This window comes from Haematobia irritans, chromosome 4 (assembly GCF_050003625.1).
Source record: "Haematobia irritans isolate KBUSLIRL chromosome 4, ASM5000362v1, whole genome shotgun sequence".
NCBI lineage: Eukaryota > Metazoa > Arthropoda > Insecta > Diptera > Muscidae > Haematobia > Haematobia irritans.
The window spans coordinates 6,710,020-6,735,972 of NC_134400.1; the positions used below are offsets into that span (position 1 = coordinate 6,710,020).

General features: G+C 24.1%; 1 protein-coding gene across 1 annotated transcript in view; it reads left to right on the plus strand.

Moving 5' to 3' along the window:
- LOC142233815 (vacuolar protein sorting-associated protein 26C) overlaps positions 1-21,506 on the plus strand; it is a 100,737-nt gene extending 79,231 nt beyond the window's left edge. The window contains exon 5 of the mRNA XM_075304857.1: positions 21,310-21,506. The gene's annotated coding sequence lies outside the window, so the exon portion shown is untranslated. The remainder of the gene's footprint in view (positions 1-21,309) is intronic.
- Positions 21,507-25,953: the final 4,447 nt, after the last annotated feature.

The following is a 25,953-nucleotide window of genomic DNA, read 5'->3' on the forward strand; positions in this document are numbered from 1 at the left end:
CCTAACCCTAATTAATGTTGGTGGGCGTAAGGTATTGAATGGCTCTGTAATACCAGCGGTTGATTTAAAAAATTGCACAGTGCGGACAATTATCGGTGTTCGCACAAAGAATGCTGGTCGTTTCATTAATTTGGTAAATCTTACATTGGATGGATGTGAATTTATGGCAGGGAATGCTGGAAAAAAATTCAATTTGCAAAGTTTAGTTTTTAGGGAAATACGAAATGTTATGAAAAATCTACCATCCAAGTGTCCTTGGCCAAAGGTAGGAAAAATTGAAGATTTAAACCGTTTATGTGGTGATGTAATATTTTGCTGATTTTTTTTCAGCGATTGGAAGTAGTTATTGAAAATTTTTCTATTCAAAGTGAAAAATGGCCCATACAATTGCCTGTGGTAAATTTTGATTTTAGGCTTAGCATTACAGAGAACTCGACCATGGCAGTGGAAATGTTTATGAAAGGTCGTACTATTCAAAGTCCCAGAAGAAATACAAGACGTCGTGTTGGTCAACTATACTCGCAAATAAACTAGAAGAAAAACAGGGAGCCAAAAACAACAATATTTGAAGACAGTTGCAGTTACATTCTCCCAAAAAAAAAAAATTATATTTACATCCAACGAAAAAAATACTTTCCTTCAAATTTAGACTTTAGAACTCTTTGAGAACAATAAATCATAATTTATGACAAACCATTTAATGATTTTTTCTAAATATTGTTCTTCGAAAACATTTTTTAGCGTCAATGGATGTCTTTGACAAAATTTTCTATAGGAATAAAATTTTAACAAAATTTTCTATAGGAATAAAATTTTGACCAAAATTTTCTTTAGAAATAAAATTTTAACAAACTTTTCTATAGAAATAAAATTTTGACAAAATTTTCTATAGAAATAACATTTTGACGAAATTTTTTATAGAAAAAAAAATTCGACTAAATTTTCTATAGAAATAAAGTTTTGACAAAATTTTTTATAGAAATAAAATTTTAAAAATTTTTTGATAGGAATAAAATGTTGACAATATTTTCTATAGAAATAAAATTTTTACTAAATTTTTTATAGAAATAAAATTTTGACAAATTTTTCTATAGAAATAACATTTGGACATAATTTTCGATAGGAATAAAATGTTGACAACATTTTCTATAGAAATAAAATTTTGACACATTTTCTATAGAAATAAAATTTTGACAAAATTTCCTATAGAAATAAATTTTTGACAAAATGTTCTTTAGAAATAAAATTTTAACAAACTTTTCTATAGAAATAAAATTTTGACAATATTTTCCATAGAAATAAAATTTTGGTGAAATTTTTTATAGAAATAAAATTTCGACTAAATTTTCAATAGAAATAAAGTTTTGACAAAATTTTTTATAGAAATAAAATTTTAAAACTTTTTTGTATAGAAATAAAATTTTGACCAATTTTTTGATAGGAATAAAATTTTGACAAACTTTTCTATAGAAATAAAATTTTGACAAAATTTTCTATAGAAATAAAATTTTTACAAAATTTTTCTATAAAAATAAAATTTGGACAAATTTTTCGATAGGAATAAAATGTTGACAACATTTTCTATAGAAATAAAATTTTGACAAAATTTCCTATAGAAATAAAATTTTGACAAAATTTTCTATAGAAATAAAATTTTAACAAAAGTTTCTATAGAAATAAAATTTTGACAAAATTTTCTGTAGAAACAAAAATTTTGACAAAATTTTCTACAGAACCAAAAATTTTGACAAAATTTTCTATAGAAACAAAAATTTTAACAAAATTTTCTATAGAAATAAAATTTTGACAAAATTTTCTATAGAATTAAAATTTTGCAAAAATTTTCTGTAGAAATAAAATTTTGAAAAAATTTTCTATAGAATTAAAATTTTGATAAAATCGATAGAAATACGACAAGACCATTTCAAACATTTAGTAAAGCTTTAGCCATTCATTTAGGTATAATGCAATTTTTTATGACCTTAACACCTTTTTCGAAATGTATCTTTTACAACCTCGATAAAATTCGTGGAATATTGAGTGTTGCAATTTAGTCATTATCGTTGAGAAATATGGCATACAATCCATTCCAAATGTCATTTCCAATCATGCCCTTAGGAGTAGCGATAATAAATCTATAATCAGGTGGCAATGTGCTCTTCGATACATTTCCATTAAAATAAATGGATTGAGAAACACTCGTGAGTTGTAAGTATAATAAGATATTCATGGATTTTTTCTTTGCCCCATCCCGCCCCAACTTTCCCAATCATTACTACGGTAAAAGTAAAGCCTGCCAAAATATATGCCAAAAGCAATAAATGTGCTATGTTAAAATAAATTGTATCGCGAGTAAAAGTCAAGAATTTGCAATACAATTGAAAAGGGTAGGGGTAGCGGGAGTAGGGTTGTGCGAGTGATAGGGAGTGGTTTTTAGAGGTATGAAAGCTATTTCAGAATCCCCTTAAATCCTTCGTCTGTTATATACCTCGAAAATTTTGCACGTAAAGAGTGTTTGCTGCTGTCGTTTCCCCTATTGAGTGAAGGGAAGTGGAATCAAGGTAACTAAATGAAAATGACTGTATCACCTTTCGATATACAACATTGGAAATTGGTATAAATATTAGGTTGTAAGGGTGAAAAAGAAATTCAAAAAGGGACAAAAAATCGAGGAACGAGGAAGAATGGCTCTGAGTTCAGCAGGGCCGAATCTGACTCCATAACCTATATATCATACAAAACACTATACAGATTGCAACCAGGCACCCATATTAGGTGAATATTGTACTGCTCAGTCATCTCATTGAGAGATTTGCGACAGTTGATTGCCCTTTTTGATTTAAGGAACACAGAGCCCAAGGGTTTTATTGTAGGTTCACTATCTGAGTATATATTAATGCCGACATTTGTTGGAACATTTATTTTTGTCAAAATGTTATTTCTATAGATAATTTTGTCAAAATGTTATTTCTATAAAAAAGTTGTAAAAAATTATATTTCCATAGAAAATTTAGTCAAAATGTTATTTCTATAGACAATTTTGTCAAGATTTTATTTTTTTTTAGAAAATTGTGTCCAAATTTAATTTCTATAAAAAAGTTCTCATTTTTTTCATAAAAAATTTTGTCTAAATTTTATTTCTATAGAAAATTTTGTCAAAATTTTATTTCTATAGAAAATTTTATTTATAAAGAAAATTTTGTCAAAATTTTATTCTATAGAAAATTTTGTCAAAATTTTATTTCTATAGAAAATTTTGTCAACATTTTATTTCTATAGAAAATTTTGTCAACATTTTATTTCTATAGCAAATTTTGTCAAAATTTTATTTCTATAGAAAATTTTGTCAAAATGTTATTTCTATAAAAATTTTGTCAAAATTTTATTTCTATAGAAAATTTTGTCAAAATTTTATTTCTATAGAAAATTTTGTAAAAATTTTATTTATATAGAAAATTTTGTCAAAATTTTATTTCTATACAAAATTTTGTAAAAATTTTATTTCTATAGAAAATTTTGTAAAAATTTTATTTCTATAGAAAATTTTGTAAAAATTTTATTTCTATAGAAAATTTTGTAAAAATTTTATTTATATAGAAAATTTTGTTAAAATTTTATTTCGTTATAAAAATTTTGTAAAAATTTTGTTTCTAAAGAAAATTTTGTTAAAATTTTAATTATAGAGAAAAGTTTTATTTATAAAGAAAATTTATGAAGTAGCTATTACCCAGCAAAAAAAGTTGTTCCACAAACATTTCTTTTGAAGCCCATCCCAGAATCCCCCATCGAGATTTGTCAACTTCCGATGCAGTCCTTTTGGGCAAGTCCACAAACATTTCTTCTAAAGCGCATCGCGGGATCCCCCAATGATTTTTTCTACTTCCGATGCAGTTCTTTTGGACAAGTGCACAAACATTTCTTCTAAAGCGCATTATGGGATCCCCCAATGATTTTTTCCACTTCCGATGCAGTCCTTGTGGACAAGTATTAGAAAGAAGCAATCAGGCTATTTTAAGTACAAATTTTGGACAATTAAAAAAAATCAAAAAAAAAAATATAGAAAACTAATAAAACAATTAAAAAATAGAAAATTAATAAACAAGTAACAAAATAAAAAAAAATGTATCTCCGTTGGGATTTGAACCTACGCCGTTTGACTTTTGACAAAATTTTCCATAGAAATAAAATTTTGACAAAATTTTCTATAGAAATAAAATCTTGAAAAAATTTTATAGAGAAATAAAATTTTGACAGAATTTTCTATAGAAATAAAATTTTGCAAAAATTTTCTATGGTAATAAAATTTTGCGAAATAAGATATTTTGTTTGGTAGTTTTTGTAGTATATTCCAAATATGGAGAAAATCTGAAAAATACTCCCCGAAAAGGGAAAATATATAGAGATTGTTTCCATAATTTGTTCATTCTATCCCAATAGACTTTAATCCCCAAACTCCCACACACACTCATACACTCGGCAGTTATGCAGTAACACGAAATATCGGTAATAACAGTTGAGTGGTATTAAGCTAACATTCATTTATTCATCTTGATTTCAAGCCGACTTAGAGCCGTATCTATTTCAATGTCTCCACCCCCCACCCCCCCACACTAATTGACTTGACTGCGGAGCAAATGTTCGTGCCAATATTGCCAAAATTTGATGGTGCCAAAGGTATTAAGATTTAAAAATTTCGTTTTTCCAAAGAAATTTTAGTAATTTCCCTAACGAAGTGTCTTCGAGGATGATGGTTGATGATGGAGAAGTTTATCCCTAATGGGAAACTTGACTTTTACTTTTGTACATTTGGGTTCATGAATGTTATTCCTTCTGTGTCTTTTCGAAAATCCACTTTCATCCAGATCAAAGCTTTCGTTCACACGTTACCTTGTTACCATCAGTATTATTTGTTTAAAGTACTTTTACTCTTCAATTGTTGGCAAATTTTGGTTGCCCTTTTTCTTTTTGTGTTTCTAAGGAAATTCCTACATTTGCTTCATTCCGTGTGTTGTAAAGAAATTTTCTTATTTGTGATGATGATTGCTAGAAAATCCCTCGTTTATCTTTAGAGAGAGAGAGAGAGAGAGAAGGAGAGCTTATAGCAGGCAATGAATTCTATAGCAAAGCCACTATCTGATAGGGAACGCTTATCTGTGGTAGATAGATGGGGACACTGAAAAAAATTGTTCTTAATTCATAAAATTAGATTAGTTCAATTAATCCCTGGATCTCTTAGAGTGCTACACATACACTTAAAAAAATTTACTTTGATAGAAAGATTTTGTCAAAATTTTATTTCTATAGAAAATTTTGTCAATATTTTATTTTTATAGAAAATTTTGTCAAAATTTTATTTCCATAGAAAATTTTGTCAAAATTTTATTTTTAAAGAAAATTTTGACAAAATTTTATTTTTATAGAAAATTTTGACAAAATTTTAGTTTTGTATAAAATATTGTCAAAATTTTATTTCTATAGAAAATTTCAGCAAAATTTTATTTCTCTAAAAAAATTTTGCAAAATTTAATTTCTATAGAAATTTTTTGCAAAATTCTATTTCTATAGAAAATTTTTGCAAAATTTTATTTCTATAGAAAATTTAGTCCAAATGTTATTTCTATAGAAAATTTTGTCAAAACTTTTATTTCTATAGAAAATTTTTGAAAAATTTTATTTCTATAGAAAATTTTTGCAAAATTTTATTTCTATTGAAAATTTTTATTTCTAGTAGAAAATTTTGTCAATATTTTATTTTTATAGAAAATTTTGTCAAAATTTTATTTCCATAGAAAATTTTGTCAAAATTTTATTTTTATAGAAAATTTTGACAAAATTTTATTTTTATAGAAAATTTTGACAAAATTTTAGTTTTGTATAAAATATTGCCAAAATTTTATTTCTATAGAAAATTTCAGCAAAATTTTATTTCTCTAAAAAAATTTTGCAAAATTTAATTTCTATAGAAATTTTTTGCAAAATTCTATTTCTATAGAAAATTTTTGCAAAATTTTATTTCTATAGAAAATTTAGTCCAAATGTTATTTCTATAGAAAATTTTGTCAAAACTTTTATTTCTATAGAAAATTTTTGAAAAATTTTATTTCTATAGAAAATTTTTGCAAAATTTTATTTCTATTGAAAATTTTTGCAAAATTTTATTTTAATAGAAAATTTTTTGCAAAATTTTATTTTTATAAAAAATTATGTCAACGTTATATTTCTAATAAAATTTTTGCAATCTTTTATTTCTATAGAAAATTTTGTCAAATGTTTATTTCTGTAGAAAATTTTGACAAAATTTCATTTCTATAGAAAATTTTTGCAAAATTTTATTTCTATTGAAATTTTTTGCAAAATTTTATTTCTATAGAAAATTTTGTGAAAATGTTATTTTTTTATTTCTATAGAAAATTTTGTCAAAATTTTATTTCTATAGAAAATTTTAACAAAATTTAATTTCTATACAAAATTTTTGCAAAGTTTTATTTCTATAAAAACTTTTTGTCAAAAATTATGTCAACGTTATATTTCTAATAAAATTTTTGCAATAGTTTATTTCTATAGAAAATTTTGTCAAAACTTTTATTTCTATAGAAAATTTTGTCAAGTGTTTATTTCTATAGAAAATTTTGTCAAATGTTTATTTCTGTAGAAAATTTTGACAAAATTTTATTTTTGTATAAAATTTTGTCAAAATTGTATTTCTATAGAAAATTTTGTAAAAACGTTATTTCTATAGAAAATTTTGTCAAAATGTTATTTCTATAGAAAATTTTGTTAAAACTTTTATTTCTATAGAAAATTTTATCAAATGTTTATTTCTGTAGAAAATTTAGACAAAATTTTATTTTTTTATAAAATTTTGTCAAAATTTTATTTCTATAGAAAATGTTGTCAAAATTTTATTTCCAAAGAAAATTTTTGCAAAGTTTTATTTCTATAGAAACTTTTGTCAAATGTTTATTTCTATAGAAAAATTTGTCGAAATGTTATTTCTATAGAAAATTTTGTCAAATGTTTATTTCTATAGAAAATTTTATTTCTATAGAAAATTTTTGCAAAATTTTATTTCTATAACATATACAATTTTATCAAAATGTTATTTCTATAGAAAATTTTGTCAAAATTTTATTTCCATAGAAAATTTTGTCAAAATTTTATTTTTAAAGAAAATTTTGACAAAATTTTATTTTTATAGAAAATTTTGACAAAATTTTAGTTTTGTATAAAATTTTGTCAAAATTTTGTTTCTATAGAAAATTGTTGCAAAATTTTATTTCTATAGAAAATTTTATCAAAATGTTATTTCTATGGAAAATTTTGTCAAAACATTTTATTTCTATAGAAAATTTTATCAAAATTTTATTTCTATAGGAATTTTTGTCAAAATTTTATTTCTATAGAAAATTTTATCAAAATTTTATTTCTATAAAAAATTTTGTCAAAATTTTATTTCTATAGAAAATTTTGTCAAATGTCTATTTCTATAGAAAATTTTATTTCTATAGAAAATTTTGTCAAATGTTTATTTCTATAGAAAATTTTTGCAATATTTTATTTCTATAGAAAATTGTGTCAAAATTTTATTTCCATAGAAAAAGTTTGCAAAATTTTATTTCTATAGAAAATTTTTGCAAAATTTTATTTCAATAGAAAATTTTTGCAAAATTTTATTTCTATAGAAAATTATGTATTAAAGCCAAGTTGACCTTAGTCAAATAAAATTTTCTTTCATTTTAAGATAAACATTTTTAAGTCGAATCCCCTAACTATAAAGAAAATCGACTTCATTGAATTGGACAAAGAAAAAAACTCTATATCAGATAAATGCGTCTTTCATGCAAAGAAAAATTCACATTCGTATCGTAAGGACAAGATATCCTTGTACTTACAACCAACGTTGTTTAAGTGTATTCTGTTTTTGTAATTGGAACAGGATCTGAGTCTGAGTCAACCACATCTGTCCCTTCTTCTTCATATTCTTTTCTTCGTCCTATTCAAAACCCCTCTGCTATCTGTTGTGAGGTCCCAAATTTCCCAGAAAGTTCTTTCTGGTGCCAGAAATTCACACTCAGCTGTCTTCGAACATCCGCTATCATTACTTCGTTTCTCTTATTATCCTCTACTGTTTAGTTTGGTCTCCGTATTCGTTTACTAGAAGTAGAGAAGGTGGCCGATTTCAGGATTTACTAACTGGTTTTCCATATTTTCTGCTTCTTCGTTATTCAGTCTCAAGAGATCTATAGACATATTCCAATTCCATGTTAAAAAAATCTAACGAGAAGATATATCTACAATATCTCTGTAATCTTTCGCTCACATACACACACATTCATACAAAAGAAAATCATACTATAATGGGATACAAGGAATACACCAGCAAAGATCCTATACCTTGGAATTTTCTTAGAATGACTCGAAAAGCAATGTTTCAGAAGATGTGTGTGTGTGCTTGCATTTCTATGGATTAGAGGCACGGTATCAATTTGGTACAAATGACATCACATGTAATTTACAATCAATAGCAATATCGTTGGAAAATTACTTGAGATAATTGTGTTACCAATTATCCAGGGTATCTGCCATAGATTTGTCAAAGGGTTAAATGTAGGTGTTCGTTCTGTCATAGAAATTAAGGGCAATGGTTAATTGGAGCCAACGGTAATTTGAGATGATATCCATAAGGTCTTGTGGGTAAAAGCCAAGTGTTTATAAGAAAACATGTAAACGGAGGCAGGGCCAGAGCTGCTGGATTGTTAGCATACATTATTAAACAATTGTATCTAATTGACTATATAAATTCTAAGTTAAATTATTTTAAGAGAATTTGTTATCTCATAATAAGCAGCATAATTAGACGTTAGAAAAATAACGAAGATTAATATATGGCCTCAAACACTCATGCACAAATTGGTCGAAATCGGTCCATAATTATATATAGCCCCCATATAAACCGATCCCCAGATTTGACCTCCGGAGCCCCTTGGAAGAGCAAAATTCTTCCGATTCGGTTGAAATTTGGTACGTGATGTTAGTATATGGTATCCAACAACCATGCAGGAATTGGTTCATATCAGTCCATAATTATATATAGCCCCCATATAAACCGATCCCCAGATTTGACCTCCGGTGCCTTTTGGAGAAGCAAAATTCATCCGATCTGGTTGAAATTTGGTACGTGGTGGTAGTATATGATATTTAACAACCATGCCAAAAATGGTCCATATCAGTCCATAATCATATATAGGCCCCATATAAACCGAACCCGATATTTGGTCTTGGAGCCACTTGGAGGAGCAAATTTCATCCGAGTCAGTTGAAATTTGGTACATTGTGCTAGTATATGGCCGTTAAGAACCATGTCTAACTAGGTCCATATCGGTCTATAGTTATATATAGCCGTCAGATAAATCGATCCCCAATCACAAAAAATTGGTCCATATCAAGTTCATAATTGCATATAGCCCCCATATAAGCCACCCCCATATATCCATTCTGGCTCTCTACATACCGTGCAAAAGTCCATGTCGATTCGTAATTATTTGTAGACTTACCTATATATAATTCGATAGTGGATGACAGTCTTTCGTAGACGTTTCTACGCAATCCATGGTGGAGGGTACATAAGATTCGGCCTGGCCGAACTTACGGCCGTATATACTTGTTTTTTTTTTTTTTTTTTTTTTTTTGTGCCCCCTCCATATGTTTCACTTCTCCTCCTCTGGCCCCCAGTACAAATATCCCAAATTAATTTATTGGCCCTCTGATATGATTTATCACTTAGTAGGATATGGTTCGGTTCGGTGGAAAAACATTCCATCAAGTTTGTGCAAATAAACGCTAACCATAAGTTTCAGTTAAAGTCATCGACACCAGTGTTTACTTTGACAAACCCCCAGATAGACCCTAAATGTTATGGTTTTGTTATTGTTGTTTTTTGGGCTGGTCACTAACTGTCAATTTATGCAAACTTTTATAGTCGAAGGACATTTCTTTGTCTAGGCTCTGGGTTTAAATTGCCCATATGCTGCAGGTATTTCATGTAAATCGAAATACTCTTAGCTAAGCATGTGTGATTTTTTTTGGTTGTTGTTGTTGTTATTGTAGTTGTTTTTGATAACACATGCTTGACCAAAAAAGGCCAATTTACATAGGTCCAGCCAGCCGATGATATGTAGCAAATATTTTCTTAGGGATTTAGGGGGAGACATTTTTTTTTGAATGAGAAGAAATGTTTGCTTTATGCGTCGAGTGGTAGGTGTGTCGTTATAGAAAAAAACGTTAATCTCTTCATCATGGATTCTATATAAGAAATTCTCTAGAAAAAAATTGTCGTTATGGTAGATCAGTACATAAAAAATTAAAAAAAAATACATGGATCTAAAAATTTTGACCTTCCCTCAGCGATTTTGGCAATTATTCCGAGCCAAAGATGCCGCGTCTTTGAAATAAAAATATGTTGGTCTAAAACAAAATAGAGTTTAGTTGGCGTTATTGCATCGGAGAGTTAAACACTACACTCAAAAAAAAAAAAAAAAACCCTGAACCCTCCAAAGCACTAAAGCCAATTTAATCCTACACTGAAACATTAAATAGTCCTACGCTGAAAATTAAAGACCTAATATGAAAGCGTTTGCCATCTCAATTTGCACAATATTTAGGACAAATTTTCTTTAAAGTAATTAAATTTTATTAAAAGGAAAGTTTATAATTTTTGCTTCTAAAAATGGAAATTTTTAGGTTTTGTGTGACAACCATGCATGGTTCATTCGGCCCTATTTTCTTTTTTATTTTTGGCAATCCATTAGAGCTTAGACTTTTCCAATCATTTTCCAGCAATGTCACCTCTATACAAAATCCTATTTGCTATGTTTTATTGCAAAATAAGTTACAGCCCAAAGAAAGACCTACACACACACACACACATTGAGCCCTTGCAAAGGAGGGAAAAGGAAAATTTAGTCCTTTTTTGCAAAATGTATGGAAAATCTCAAACAATTCATTTCGAGATAAAAAACACCCAATGGCAATTTTACACATTACCATTACGAATTTTGCATTTTTTTCAAATACCACATAAAGAAAAAAGAAAACAAAACAAACTCTGGAAGGAAAGGGAAACAGAGGACTTCATTCGAATTGTTAAACATGTTGATTTATTTAAACCTCTACTATAAGATAGGGGTAGATATATTTACATAGGTAGCCAGTTTGTAATGCATGAATATATTAATTGGAGACTTCATACAGGTAATGGCGATGGAGCTATAAGCTACAAAGATAAAAAAGTCAAAAATCGAATAATCGATTTTTATGAAAGCTTAGGAATTTTTAATTTTGGAACTAAAATTTTTACAAAATTTTCTATAGAAATAAAATTTTTGACAAAATTTTCTATAGAAATAAAATGTTGACAAAATCTTCTATAGAAATAAAATTTTTGACAAAATTTTCTATAGAAATAACATTTTCTATAGAAATAAAATTTTCTATAGAAATAAAATTTTGACAAAATGTTCTATAGAAAAGAAAATGTTGACAAAATTTTCTATAGAAATAAAATTTTGATAAACTTTTCTATAGAAATAAAATTTTGATAAACTTTTCTATAGGAACGAAAATTCGATAGAAGTGAAAAGAAAATTTTCAATAGAAAATTTTAACAACATTTTCTATAAAAATAAAATTTTGACAAAATTTTCTATAGAAACAAAATTTTGACAAATTTTTCTATAGAAATGAAGTTTTAACAAAATTTTTCTATAGAATTGAAATTTTGACAAAATTTTTCTATAGAAATAAAATTTTGACAAAATTTTTCTATAGAAAAGAAAATTTTGACAAAATTTTCTATAGAAAAGAAAATTCTGACAACATTTTTCTATAGAAAAGAAAATTTTGACAAAATTTTCTATAGAAAAGAAAATTTTGACAAAATTTTCTATAGACATAAAATTTTGACAAAATTTTCTATAGAAATAACATTTTCCATAGAAATAAAATTTTGACAAAATGTTCTATAGAAAAGAAAATTTTGACAAAACTTTCTATAGAAATAGAATTTTGACAAAATTTCCTATCGAAATAAAATTTTGATAAACTTTTCTATAGAAACGAAAATTTCCTATTGAAAGGAAATTTTAACAACATTTTCTATAGAAATACAATTTTGACAAAATTTTCTATAGAAATGAAATTTTGACAAAATTTTTCTATAGAATTCAAATTTTGATAAAGTTTTTCTATAGAAATAAAATTTTGACAAAATTTTCTATAGAAATAAAATTTTGATAAAATTTTCTATAGAAAAGAAAATTTTGATAAATAGAAAACAAAATTTTGACAAAATTTTCTATAGAAATAAAATTTTGACAAAATTTTCTATAGGAACAAAATTGTGACAAAATTTTTCTGTAGAAAAGAAAATTTTGACAAAATTTTCTATAGAAAAGAAAATTTTGACAAAATTTTCTATAGACTAGAACTTTTTGACAAAATTTTCTATAGAAATGAAATTTTGACAAAATTTTTTTATAGAAATAAAATTTTGACAACATTTTCCGTAGAAATAAAATTTTGACAACATTTTCTATAGAAAAACAATTTTTACAAAATCTTCTATAGAACTAAAATTTTGATAAAGTTTTTCTATAGAAATAAAATTTTGACAAAATTTTCTATAGAAATAAAATTTTGATAAAATTTTCTATAGAAAAGAAAATTTTGATAAAATTTTCTATAGAGAAGAAAATTTTGACAAAATTTTCTATAGAAATAAAATTTTGACAAAATTTTCTATAGGAACAAAATTTTGACAAAATTTTTCTATAGAAAAGAAAATTTTGACAAAATTTTCTATAGAAAAGAAAATTTTGACAAAATTTTTTTTTTGAAAAGAAAATTTTCATAAAATTTTCTATAGAAAAGAAAATTTTGACAAAATTTTCTATAGAAATAAAATTTTGAGAAAAATTTCTATAGAAATAAAATTTTGACAAAATTTTTTATAGAAAAGAAATTTTTGACAAAATTTTCCGTAGAAATAAAATTTTGACAACATTTTCTATAGAAATAAAATTTTTACAAAATTTTCTATAGAACTAAAATTTTGACAAAATTTTCTATAGAAATAAAATTTTAACAAAATTTTCTATAGAAATAAAATTTTGACAAAATGTTCTATAGAAAAGAAAATTTTGACAAAATTTTCTATTGAAAACACATCTGTGACAAAATTTTCTACAGAAAAGAAAATGTTGACAAAATTTTCTATAGAAACGAAATATTTGACAAAATTTTCTATAGAAAAAAATTTTGACAAAATTTTCTATAGAAAAGAAAATTTTGACAAACTGTTCTATAGAATGGAAAATTTTAATAAAATTTTCTACAGAAATAAAATTCTGAGAAAATTTTCTATAGAAATAAAATTTTGAGAAAAATTTCTATAGAAATAAAATTTTGACTAAATTTTCTATAGAAAAGAAAATGTTGACAAAATTTTCTATAGAAATAAAATCTTGACAAGATTTTCTATAGAAATAAAATTTTGCCAACATTTGTTATGGAAATAAAATTTTGACTAAAATCTTCTATAGTAATAAAATTTCGTCTATGGCCTCTTTAAAAAAAAATATTTTTTGTGTATAACCCCTTTAGAGCCGTAAATCGATATTGGTTAACTGCTTAATGTAGGGTTTAGCTCTGGGCAATATCTATTTGGTCTATGATATTTTGATTTTTGCCTCAAGTCTAACCGAACCAAAGATCAAGCTCACCTCAGGTTACCAATTTTCATACCACAAACCATAGAAAATTTACAAATTTCCTCATGTATTTTGCTTTATCCGCCCATAGATGGATGAAAACTCACAGTCATGATGTTTCACGTACCACATGCTACAAATTGGAAACAGTTCATAGAATAACAGCTCAGCAAAAAATGAAAAATTACTGTTTTGAATCGCAGCAAGAGAGAATGCTTTAAACTACGAGCAAGTCTGAAGGATACACGCAGAGTGCTTCTATAAAAAATGGTTTGGCTTTTGTCAAGGATTTAAATCAAGACGATATTGATGATGCTTTGGCCCATTTGAAAGGTGTTGGTATTTTGGGTTTGCTTCTTTCCACTTCCTTGTTAGTATGTGGAAAATTGTATATTTTCGTATATATAGAGTATACGATGTTGTTTGTTTGTGATATTTATTCAAGAATGTTGGAAAGATATTTATTTGCATAAAATATTGCAAGAGTTAATCTTAAAAAAAATTGTAGATATAACAATTGTTTGGTGAAAAGATTAATTTATCTACAATTATGAAAAAAAAATATATAAATAAAATTTTTATAAAATTTTCTATAGAAACAACATTTTAACAAAATTTTCGATAGAAATAAAATTTTGACAAAATTTTCTATAGAAATAAAATGTTGACCAAAATTTTCTGTAGAAATAAAATGTTGACAAAATTTTCTATAGAAATAAAATGTTGACAAAATTTTCTATAGAAATAAATTTTGAAAAAAATTTTCTATAACTAAAATATTGACAAAATTTTCTATAGAAATAAATTTTGACAAAATTTTCTATAGAAATAAAATTTTGACTAAATTTTCTATAGAAATAAATATAGAAAATAGAAATAAATTTTGACAAAATTTTCTATAGAAATAAAATTTTGACAAAATTTTCTATAGAAATACAATTTTGACAAAATTTTCGATAGAAATAAAAATTTGGCAACATTTTCTATAGAAATAAAATTTTACAAAAATTTTCTTTAGAAATAAAATTTTGACAAAATTTTCTTTAGAAATAAAATTTTGACAAAATTTTCTTTAGAAATAAAATTTTGACAAAATTTTCTATAGAAATAAAATTTTGAAAAAATTTTCTATAAAAAAATATAGACAAAATATTCTATAGAAATACAAGATTGAGACCATTTTTTATAGAAATTATATTTTGGGAAAATTTTGTATGGAAATACAATTTTGAGAAATTTTTCAATAGAAATAAAATTGTGAGAAATTTTTCTTTGGAAGTAAAATTTTGAGAAAACTTAAAGATTTTGAGAAATTTTCTAAATTTTGAGAAATAACATTTTGACAAAATTTTCTATAAAAATACAATTTTGAAAAAAAAAAAAAATTTAGAACATTTTTGATAGAAATGATATTTTGAGAAAATTTTGTATGGAAATAAAATTTTGAGAAATTTTTCTTAGGAATTCTATATAAATAACATGTTGACAAAATTTTTTATAAAAATAAAATTTTGAGAACATTTCTTATAAAAATGATATTTTGATCAAATTTTCTATAGAAATAAATTTTTGACAAGATATTTTTCTATAGGAATAAAATTTCGAGAAGTATTTCTATATAAATAAAATGTTGACACAATTTTTTAGAACTTTTTTTTATAGAAATGATATTTTCTATAGAATTAAAATTTTGAGAAATTTTTCTATAGAAATAAAGTTTTGAGAAATTTTTCTACAGAAAGAAAATTTTGACAACATTTTCTATAGAAATAAAATTTTGAGAAGATTTCCTATAGAAATAAAATTTTGAAAAAAAATTTTTTTAGAAATAAAATTTTGACAAACATTTTTATAGAAATAAAATTTTGACAAAATTTTTTATAGAAATAAATTTGTTAGAAAATTTTATATAAATTTCATTGTAGTTATGTACATTTTCGTAGTATTAACGAACGTTAGTCAACGAATATTAATCGATTAAGATTACAATTGTGCTTGCTTTGTATATGTCCCATACATTCATAACGGTATGGTCACACTGGGCAAATATTTGATAGAAATCAAAATGGAATTCGTCGCCACAGCCAAACCAGCAAACGTTTTTAGCTCATATTGGATATATTACATCACAATACGAGTATTTTCCAAAATCGTTTGACAGATATTTCGAAAGTACTCTTGGAAAAAAGGTTGACACTCATTTTGGGCAAATATTTGCCTAGTGTGACCATACCCTAAGGATTTCAAGTCAATTAAATAACCAACTTCCAGTCAATTCTTCAAAGAAATTCCTTTTGCCTACCGTGTTTTCATGTTAAGGGGGAGAAAAAGGAAGAAATCAAATCAATACAAACACACACACACACCAATCCCTACATCCACTCATACACATGACAAACACAAACACTCGATTCAGGACAGTTCTATGATATTTCTCTCTTATCGACATAGATGAATTTGGAAGGCATAGTTTGAAGGCGGGCCATTAAAAAATACCTTAAGTCAGCTTTGGAAATTAGAAAGAAAAAAATGCTAAATAACAGAACAGACAACAAATAAAATCTACGTGTTCGATAAAAAGAATTGAAGGAGCATGAACGAGATTGTCAAGTGAAGTTATGTACGAACATAAAATTTTATTGAAATGTGAAGAATTAAACTATACTAAGCTAAGGATGTTGTAAATAAGAGGAAAGGGACTACTTGTTAGTCAAGTACATCTTTACATAAAAAGGGATTTGTGGTATACACGAGGTGTGTGAAAGAATGCACAATGGCATGATAATGAGAAGAAAAAAAATAAATTGAAAAAAAAAAAAAAAAAACAGTATAAAGGGATGTCGATTTGAAACTGGGATTTTGCTGGGATTGTATCATCCTTTAAACGATTTTCTGATACAGTTTTTGTATATGAACTAAAGAGAATTAAATAGATGACATACGTATTTTCGAAAAATCCAACCCACTGTGCACTATTGAAGCTATATCCTTTACATGACCCTTAGTTTTGCTCTTCCCATAATCTACTAGGTTTGGGAAGTGGTAAATGTTTTTATCATGAAAATATTTAAGCGGATTAAATTTCCTTTTTTGTTTGATTCTGTATTGCTAATACCAATCGTATTGCCTTTCTGTAGGTGGATCACTATCTCCACCCTTATCATCAGATATAGACTAAGTCCAACGCCCAGCAATTTTTTATGTGATTTCTTTATTGCAACACATCTGATATATTTAAGAAGATAAGGATGTCGTGTTTTGTCTTTTTTATGGGAATTCTTTTGGATTGGTAGAAAACCAAAAGTTGAAAAGTCAAAAAAAAAAAAAATAAACTTATCTCACTTTGCTTTTAATGTCCATGTGACAAATGTAAAATCGTAAAAGAACAAAATCGAAAAAACAAAATTGTATAGGAACTGGGATAAAAGAATACTTATACTACCAGGTGCTTTCACAGGTAAACCTATGTAAAATTTTGATTTTTAAGCAAAATCTTGTCGACTTGGTCAAAAGCTGGGACGTCAACTATCGGCTAATCGAAAATCGACTAGATGACATTTTTATAATGTGGAAAATACAAATTGATATCTTCTCCAAATTTGGAAAAAGTCGAAAAAGCGAAAAGTTTGACCAATTTTTCCAATTTTTGGAAAAGTAGATTTTTTGGTGGCACACTTTTCATAATGAAAGTTAAGCTCATTAAAATAATTTTTTTAATTTAGAAAATTATTCATAAAATTTTAATATTAAGATAAGAAGATCCGGTTTGTCTACTACACAGAAAAAATTCTCATGAAAAATTCTCCAATTAAAGTCTTAAATGAGTTTAAGAAAAAATATTCAATTAAAAGTTTAATTGATTCAATAAATTTTTTAATTAAAACAAAAACCAATCACAAAAATTAATAATATCAATTAATGTTTTAATTGACTTTCAATTAATTTTTTATTTGACTTTCAATTAATTTGTTAATTGACTTTCAATTATTTTTTTAATTGACTTTCAATTAATTTTTTAATTGATACTATCATTTCTGTGATTGAAGACATTTCAATTAAAAAACTAATTGCATCAATTAATTTCGTGATTGAATCCGAACAAAAAAAATCGTGTCTAAATAAAAAAATCTTTGCATAGTTTTAGGCACAAAGGTATCGCTACTTGAAAAAAACTTGGAAATTTATCACTAAAATGGTTCTTCATAAAGAGTGCATTTTTTCATGGATCGTCTTAAAAAAGCTCGATATTGAAATTTCGAATTCTAGTTCGTTTCTTCACTTTGTAATTAAGTTTCCAATAAATTCTCTTTTAATTTATGCCTATTTTTGGGTTTTGTTTTTAATCTTTTGATAATCTACCATACAGTTATGTTACAATTCGCTCCAATTAAATCGTATGTGACAAATTTCAATTGTAATACGAACGTGATATTTTATAGATCTAAAAGATACCTCATGAATGAGGTTATATTTGAAAAATTTGATTTTGAAATTGCATGACACCGAATACGAATTTTTGTGGAGAACCACAAATTTAATGGGGGGGACACATTTACATGCGTTTATTTGCAGCTTTATTGGTACACAATATAGAGCCTATCTGTTTAAGAATAAATTTTAACGTCTATTTAAAAACACGTAGCAGGAGCGTTATCAATGCGGGAAATTCGGGAGTAGAGCTCAACCGAAGAAATACAATTTTAACAAAATTTTCTATAGAAATAAAATTTTGAGAAAATTTCCTACAGAAATAAAATTTTGATAAACATTTTTGTATAAAAATAAAATTTTGACAAAATTTTCTTTAGAAATAAAATTTTGACAAAATTTTCTAAGAACTAAAATTTTGACAAAATTTTCTATAGAAATAAAATTTTGACAAAATTTTCTATAAAAATAAAATTTTTACAAAGTTTTCTAGAGAAATAAAATTTTGGCACAATTTTTTATAGAAATAACATTTTGACAAAATTTTCTATAGAAATAAAATTTTCTTTAGGAATAAAAATCTGACAAAATTTTCTATACAAATAAAACTTTGACAAAATTTTCTATACAAATAAAATTTTGACAAACATTTTTGTATAGAAATAAAATTTTGACAAAATTTTCTATAGAAATAAAATTTTCAGAAAATTTTCTATAGAAATAAAATTTTCAAAAAATTTTCTGCAGATACAAAATTTTGACAAAATTTTCTATATAAATAAAATTTTGAAAAAGTCTTCTATAGAAATGATGTTTTGTCAAATTTTTCTATACAAATAAAATTTTGACAAAATTTCCTGTACAAATATTTCTTCGGTTGAAATAAAATTTTAACAAAATTTTCTATAGAAATAAAATTTTGAGAAAATTTCCTATAGAAATAAAATTTTGATAAACATTTTTGTATAGAAATAAAATTTTAATAAAATTTTCTATAGAAATAAAATTTTGACAAAATTTTCTATAGAAATAAAATTTTGACAAAATTTTCTAAGAACTAAAATTTTGACAAAATTTTCTATAGAAATAAAATTTTGACAAAATTTTCTATAAAAATAAAATTTTTACAAAGTTTTCTATAGAAATAAAATTTTGGCAAAATTTTTTATAGAAATAACATTTTGACAAAATTTTCTATAGAAATAAAATTTTTACAAAATTTTCTTTAGGAATAAAAATCTGACAAAATTTTGACAAACATTTTTGTATAGAAACAAAATTTTGACAAAATTTTCTAATGAAATAAAGTTTTGTATAGAAATACAATTTTGACAAAATTTTATATAGAAATAAAATTTTCAGAAAATTTTCTATAGAAATTAAATTTTCAGAAAATTTTCTATAGAAATTAAATTTTCAGAAAATTTTCTACAGATACAAAATTTTGACAAAATTTTCTAATAAATAAAATTTTGAGAAAGTCTGCTATAGAAATGATGTTTTGTCAAAATTTTCTATACAAATAAAATTTTGACAAAATTTCCTGTACAAATAAAATTTTGACAAAATTTTCTTTAGAAATAAAATTTTGACAAAATTTTCTTTAGAAATAAAATTTTGCCAAAATTTCCTGTGCAAATAAAATTTTGACAAAATTTTCTTTAGAAATAAAATTTTGACAAAATTTTCTATAGAAATAAAATTTTGACAAAATTTTCTATAGAAATACAATTTTTGACAAAATTTTCAATAGAAATAAAATTTTGACAAAATTTGCTATAGAAATAAGATTTTGACAAAATTTTCTATAGAAATAAAATTTTGACAAAATTTTCTATGGAAATACAAATTTTGACAAAATTTTCTCTATAAATAAAATTTTGACAAAATTTTCTATAGAAATAAAATTTTGACAAAATTTTCTGTAGAAATACAATTTTTGACAACATTTTCTATAGAAATAAAATGTTGACAAAATTTTCTATAGAAATAAAATTTTGACAAAATTTTCTATAGAAATACAATTTTAACAAAACTTTCTATAGAAATAAAATTGTGACAAAATTTTCTATAGAAATAAAATTGTGACAAAATTTTCTATAGAAATAAGATATTGAGAAAGTTTTCTATTGAAATAAAATTTTGACAAAATTTTCTATAGAAATAAAAGTTTGACAAAATTTTCTATAGAAATAAAATTTTGACAAAATTTTCTATATAGAAATTAAATTGTGACAAAATTTTCTATAGAAATAAAATTTTGACAAAACTTTCTATAGGAATAAAATTTTTACAAAATTTTGTATACAACTAAAATTTTGACAAAATTTTCTATAGAACTAAAATTTTAACAAAATTTTCTATAGAAATAAAATTGTAACAAAATTTTCTATAGAAATAAAATTGTGACAAAATTTTCTATTGAAATAAAATTTTGACAAGATTTTCTATAGAAATAAAATTTTGACAAAATTTTCTATAGAAATAAAATTTTGACAAAATTTTCTATATAGAAATTAAATTTTGACAAAATTTTCTATAGAAATAAAATTTTTACAAAATTTTGTATAGAACTAAAATTTTCTATAGAACTAAAATTTTAACAAAATTTTCTATAGAAATAAAATTAAAAAAAAAATGTCTATAAATTCAATATAAAACATTTCTTTCGAATAAAACAAAATTTTTTTATACGAACCAATAACCAATAAAGAGTTTACAGCCAGAGTATTTGGGTACTTCCCACATGCAAAATAAAATTCTGACTAAGACCCTGTTATGCTCTCGCTCTCCCTGTCTCGCTACGCATATAGATGGTATACCATTAATTAGGGCAATTAAAATCACATATCATGGCATATAGGAAATGCGATAAAAATAGTAACTACACACTCGTCGTTCACTCGAACGCAATTTAAATTTTAAAATAAAAACAAAATCAGATGGTACGTGACATTGTCATGGTTAGTACAAAATGGCATAGTTTGCTTAATTACATTATGGCTTATTTTTGCTCTCGTTATCTAGGGCCACATATATTCACCATCATTATGGCCTGTGTATGAATTGAAAATAATAATTTAAAAAAGAGGTAACAATTTTTTTTCTTTTTCAGATAAAATCTATAAATGGTGTTTGTAGGTTTGGTTAAAATAGAAAAAAAAGAAAACCATCAGCAAATGGGTGGAGCTGTGTAAAATGAAAAAAAAAAAAAAAAAAACAGTAAGGCGATATTCAAATAAATCATACGCACTGTCGTACGCCAATAAGAGTTTTTAGGATGTGGGAGCGTGTGATTTATAATAATCAGGTGAGTTGTGATTTTCTTATAGCACACTGTGGGAAAAAATAGTAGCTAACTAAAAATATTGGATCATTGGATGTAAACACTGAAAAGAAAATGTATTATTTTTGACGCAAAATGTCACAGAAATAAGAAAATTGATATTTACTTATATTCATCTATTATTTATTTATTTTTGCCCTTTCTCGATTTACAAAGAGAACCTATGTATCAGTTTTTTTTTTCAGAATTTGGATGGAATTTTGATTTTATGGGGATGATTACGAATTAAGGTCCTTTTCGCTTTAGAACGCATAGTTTAGGAGGTATGAGCAAAAGAAATTTTTCATATAAAAATTTCGTTTTTTTCAGAATTTGCATGGAATTTTAATTTTACGGGGGTGATCACGAATTAAGGTTGCAACTCAATCCAAAAATAATCTACCAAAATTTGAAGAAAATTTTGGGAAAAAATATCAAACAAAAAAAAAAAAATTATTTTGCAAAATTGTATTTTCATAGAAAATATTAACATTTTATTTCTATAGAAAATTTTGTCAAAATTTTATTTCCATAGAAAATATTGTCAACATTTTATTTCCATAGAAAATTTTCTCAAAATTTTATTTCCATAGAGAATTTTCTCGAAATTAAATTTTATAGAAAATTTTTCTCAAAATTTTATTTCTATAGAAAATTTTTCTCAAAATTTTATTTCTACAGAAAATTTTCTCAACATTTTATTTCCATAGACAATTTTGTCAAAATTTTATTTTTATAGAAAATTTTGTAAATTTTTTTTTCTATAGAAAATTTTGTCAACATTTTATTTCTATAGAAAATTTTGTCAAAATTTTATTTCTATAGAAAATTTTGTCAAAATTTTATTTCTATAGAAAATTTTGTCGAAATTTTATTTCTATAGAAAATTTTGTCAAAATTTTATTTCTATAGGAAATTTTGTCAAAATTTTATTTCTATAGAAAATTTTGTCAAAATTTAATTTCTATAGAAAATTTTGTCAAAATTTTATTTCTATAGAAAATTTTGTCAAAACTTTATTTCTATAGAATATTTGTGCAAAATTTAATTTCTACAGAAAATTTTTGCAAAATTTTATTTCTATAAAACAAAAATTGTCGAAATTTTATTTCTATAGAAAATTTTTTCAAAATTTTATTTCTATAAAACAAAAATTGTCGACATTTTATTTCTATAGAAAATTTTTTTAAAATTTTATTTCTGTAGAAAATTTTCTATAGAAAATTTTTGCAAAATTTTATTTCTATAAAACAACAATTTTCGAAATTTTATTTCTATAAAAAATTTTTTCAAAATTTTATTTCTATAGAAAATTTTGTCAAAATTTTATTTCTATAGAAAATTTTTTAAAAATTTTATTTCTATAGAAAATTTTTTAAAAATTTTATTTCTATAGAAAATTTTTTAAAAATTTTATTTCTATAGAAAATTTTGTCAAAATTTTATTTCCATAGAAAATTTGGTCAAAATTTTATTTCCATAGAGAATTTTCTCAAAATTTAATTTTTATAGAAAATTTTTCTCAAAATTTTATTTCTATAGAAAATTTTGTCAAAATTTTATTTCCATAGAGAATTTTCCCAAAATTTAATTTTTATAGAAATTTTTTCTCAAAATTTTATTTCTATAGAAAATTTTTCTCAAAAATTTTCTTCAAAAAAACATTTTCTCAAAATTTTATTTCCATAGATAATTTTGTCAAAATTTTATTTTTATAGAAAATTTTGTCATTTTTTGTTGTATAGAAAATTTTGTCAAAATTTTATTTCTATAAAAAATTTTGTGAAAATTTTATTTCCATAGAAAATATTGTCAAAATTTTATTTCTATAGAAAATTTTGTCAAAATTTTATTTCTGTAGAAAATTTTTGCAAAATTTTATTTCTATAAAACAAAAATTGTCGAAATTTTATTTCTATAGAAAATTTTTTAAAAATGTTATTTCCATAGAAAATTTTGTCAAAATTTTATTTCTATAGAAAATTTTGTCAAAATTTTATTTCTATAAAAAATTTTGTGAACATTTTATTTCCATAGAAAATATTGTCAAAATTTTATTTCTATAGAAAATTTTGTCAAAATTTTATTTCTATAGAAAATTTTGTCAAAATTTGATTTCTATAGAAAATTTTGTCAACATTTTATTTCTATAGAAAATTTTGTCAAAATTTTATTTCTATAGAAAATTTTGTCAAAATTTGATTTCTATAGAAAATTTTGTCAAAATTTGATTTCTATAGAAAATTTTGTCAACATTTTATTTCTATAGAAAATTTTGTCAACATTTTATTTCTATAGAAAATTTTGTTAAAATTTGATTTCTATAGAAAATTTTGTCAAAATTTTATTTCTATAGAAAATTTTGTCAACATTTTATTTCTATAGAAAATTTTGTCAACATTTTATTTTTTTAGAAAATTTTGTCGCAATTTTATTTTCAAAATAAAATTTTGACAAAATTTATCCCTATAGAAAATTTTGTTAAAATTTTATTTCTATAGAAAAAAAATTTTGTTAAAATTTTAATTCTGTAGAAAATTATGTCAAAATTTTATTTCTATAGAAAATTTTGTTAAAATTTTATTTATACAGAAAATTTTGTCAATATTTTATTTCTACATATAAAATTTTGGCTTCCATTCTTATTGGTAACTTTTTTACTTCCTTCAACCTACTCCTTCCACATAAGAATGGCTCAGCGTTAAAAATGGTCCTTCGAGCTGGATATGAATCAGGGATATGTTACTGATATGGCTTATATTGCTAGTCTTCAATGTGCTTTACATTAAATCTTCACCAATGAACTAGGCATTGTGTTAATATTCCCCATTTGAACAGATCTTGTACATTTTCGTTCGATTGTCCCATATAACTCAGTTGGTTTTTAATTAAAACACATCCTTCAAAAAAAAAAAAAAAACAACAATCAGGGAGAGAGACAAGGCATATCGGGGCATTGTTTTCTAAACAATAGCCATGCATATCTCCATGATGTATGGGTTGATGTCCAAAAGTTGCCTTAGAAATGATTTTCATTTCTTTTGAATACCATTCCAGCTATGCTGGTATCATTGTCATCGTGCCATTTGGCTTGCTTGTGACTGTGAGTCAAATGATTGCAGCATTAGAGCTTTTCCGGTTCGACATGGGAGTTTTGGTACACAGAAAAAAAAAGAACAAGAACTTGTTCCAGATAAAATTTTAATTGATTTAAAAAAAAAAAATAATATTCAATTAAAAATTTAAATGGCTCAAGAATTTTTTTTAATAAAACTTAGGCTCAAAAAGTTTTTTATAACAATTAATTGACGTTGGTGACTGATACTGTGATTTCTGTGATTGAAAACACTTCAATAAAAATGTAATTGGATCAATTAACTCCATGATTGAAACCAAAAAATATTTTTTTCTGTATATCAAATCCCAATTAAGGGAGAAAATTTCATTTCAATACATTTACGAGTTGACATTTTCGGCAATATTGTTAAAGGCAATGTAATTCAAATGTCTAAAGGGCCAATGATGAGGGGGCATGAAAAACAGGGACAAGCCGGCAATAGGATTTTAAACTCCGACCCTAGGATATTACATGAAAGCATCAAAGCGTTGACTGTTTTATAGAAACGTGATATCGTACCATAGTTTTAAGAAGATAGTTTTTTTCTAAGGTCCACGTTGAGTTTGAAAATTCGTGTAATATGTACGGTTGGCACAGTTGGAAGAATTCTACCAAAAATTGTAGATTATTTACTGCTTGGTAAATTAGTAGGATTCTTGATTTTTTGATAGATTTTGTAAACAATTTTAACAAAATTTTCTATAGAAATAAAATTTTGACAAAATTTTTTATGGAAATAAAATTTTGAAAATTTTTTCTATAGAATTAAAATGTTGAAAAAATTTTTCTAGAGAAATAAAATTTTGACAATTTTTTCTATAGAAATAAAATTTTGACGAAATTTTCTATAGAAATAAAATTTTGACGAAATTTTCTATAGAAATAAAATTTTGACGAAATTTTCTATAGGAATGACATTTTGACAAAATTTTGCATAGAAATAAAATTTTGACAAAATTTTCTATAGAAATAAAATTTTGACAAAATTTTCTATATAAATAAAAATTTGACAAAATTTTCTATAGAAATAAAATTTTGCCAAAATTTTCTATAGAAATAAAATTTTGACAAAATTTTCTATAGAAATAAAATTTTGACAAAATTTTCTATGGAAATAAAATTTTGACAAAATTGTCTACAGAAACAAAAATTTGACAAAATTTTCTAGAGAAATAAAATTTTGACAAAATATTCTATAGAAATAAAATTTTGCAATTTTTTTTTTATTTTCACTTAAATGCCAGGCCATGCCATTCATTTCTCCAATTTCTTTCAAAGAAAGCCTTTAAAGTCACAAATTTGTTTTGTGTAAATGT